The sequence below is a fragment of the Athene cunicularia genome (genome assembly GCF_003259725.1).
Source record: "Athene cunicularia isolate RWA chromosome 9 unlocalized genomic scaffold, athCun1 chr9_part1, whole genome shotgun sequence".
NCBI classification, from domain to species: domain Eukaryota; kingdom Metazoa; phylum Chordata; class Aves; order Strigiformes; family Strigidae; genus Athene; species Athene cunicularia.
The window spans coordinates 11,386,790-11,388,825 of record NW_020799110.1 but is presented as its reverse complement, the minus strand read 5'-3'; the positions used below and the strand labels follow the sequence as shown (position 1 = coordinate 11,388,825).

Sequence of the window (2,036 nt, the reverse complement as noted above, 5' to 3'; positions counted from 1 at the left end):
CCTCCCCCAGCAGTGGCAGAGCCTCCCACTTCCCCACCCCACCAGATAAACCAGAGCCCCCTACCCTGGAAAGGAGGAAGGCAGAGGGTGGGGGAGACAGATGTAAGGGAGCAGGGACCAGAGGGATGTGCTCTGTGCTCCAGCAGCTGGCAGGGCACCAGGGGGCTGCTCAGTGGCCACCAGGATTCGTTGCTCTGGGTTTGGCAGATGATGACTTTGACCACCCTGCCCTGTCCCACAGTGGCCTGGACAAGGCGAAGGAGCCAAGCTGGAAGCCAATGCAGAGAGCTTGGGAGCATAATGGCCATGTTGACAGCATCCCTACAAATCACCTGGGCTAAACCACAGGCTCAGTGACAGCAGGATTAGACCCCAAACCTCTCAGCAGGCAGCCAGGCTCCTCTGCATCCCCAGCACAGCCCTGTGCCTGGGGCTGGTGGCTGTGGGCCAGGATTCTCTCGGCTTGCTCCACCTGTTGAACTCTTCCCAAGGGATATGGGGGTTTTCCTCTCCCTGCACTGCAGCCACATTTTCCCCTGAGCCTCTCCCTATAAGGCAGTGTGCATTAGTAGAGGATGAGGCCTCCAGAGAGGACTTTGGGGAGCCCAGAGCAGGCTTGGGGTTCCTTCAGTGGAGCCCCCCCTTTGCCCATGTGCTTCGGCAGGGTAGGTACTTTCTGCTGCTCACAGCTTTGCTTGCTACAGTTTGCTTAGACTCGGTAGGGAGTTTTCCTTGTTGGTCTCTGCAGCAGTCCAGGGGGTCCAACACAGCAGCAATGCACACAGTGCTCCCTGTGCCATCAGCAGGACAGGCATGTGTCCTGGATGGAGCTGTGAGCCCCCTCCACCCCCTGCTCCATTCCCCAGCCACAGCTCCAGCTAGACCCCTCATCTCTGCAATTTTAGCAGACAAGCCCTTCCCTGCTCTCTTCCCAGCTGACCTCCACATTGGAGAGTCACCCAAGCTCCCCATCCCGGTCACTGTCCTCATCCCCGTTCCCATCCCCTTCCTCCCCCAGGAGTCCCGCAGCCCCAATAAGCTCAGCAGCTGTTTAACCAGCAGCGAGCCAAGAGCCCATCCAAGAAAACAGCCTCTCGGCCCATCCTCATGCTCCTCCGTCTGCCTGCCTCCATCTGCCAGCTCTTGTTCTACATCCCGACTGGCAGTGCCCTGCAAGCGGAGCCTGCCCTTTCCCCATGCCTCTGTCTTGCCTGCACTGGACCAAGATTTGGCTCAAAGGTCTCTACAAGGCTTTGGAAATAACACGGAGGCTGGGGGCTCGCTGGAATGAAGGAAGACTGCAGGACACCCAGTTTGGCTGAACCCATGGTTTCACCCAGAGACCCCAGGCTACCCCTTTCCACAGAGCATCCTTAGGAGGGCTCAGGCCGCACATCCCGGCTTTCCCCATCTCCCTCCATACAAGCAAGCTGGTTCCTGCCCGCCCTGCACGGCCCTCGCTAAGTAGCTTTGGCTAAATCCCCAGTCGGAGGAAGCCACTAATCCCCGTGGCTTCGTGGCCAGCGGGATGGCCAGCAGCGCCAGAGCGGTGGCTTCAGGGGTGGCACAGCGGAGGGGCAGGGCAGGGCCCCAGGGAAGAGGGGAAGCGAGTGTCCATGCCCGTGGGTCCACCGCTGCCAGCCTGGCAGAGCAGAGCCTGCCCCAGCCGGGGTCCCAGAGCTGGTGGCAGGAGGGGAGCAAGGATTTGTGCCTCGGAAGAAGCAGCTCCATCGCTATCCACGAAGCAGATGTCTGGGTTTAGGAATAAACCGCCTCTGGCAGGAATGCAAGCTGGGGGAAATGTAAAACCCACGGCCTCCCAGCAGCCACAGGGACTGGGACCAGAGTGAAAACTGGGCTGCAGCTTTAGCATCAGTACGCGGCCGATGCCACCCCAGCAGGCCCCATAACCCCCAAAGTGGCCCAGCCCACCCACTGCCTGTTTCCACAGGGAAGTGCGTTTCCCGTGGAATGACAAGACGTTCCCAACGCAGGCAGCTTTTCCACCAGGATTTCTAAAAATAGTAACTCAGGCC

At 59.8% G+C, this 2,036-nt stretch overlaps 1 protein-coding gene across 1 annotated transcript in view; it reads right to left on the bottom strand.

The window, feature by feature from the left end:
- The window catches only part of LOC113483394, a 28,672-nt gene that overhangs the window by 21,435 nt on the left and 5,201 nt on the right, over nucleotides 1-2,036 (bottom strand). The gene's annotated exons all lie outside the window — the stretch shown is intronic.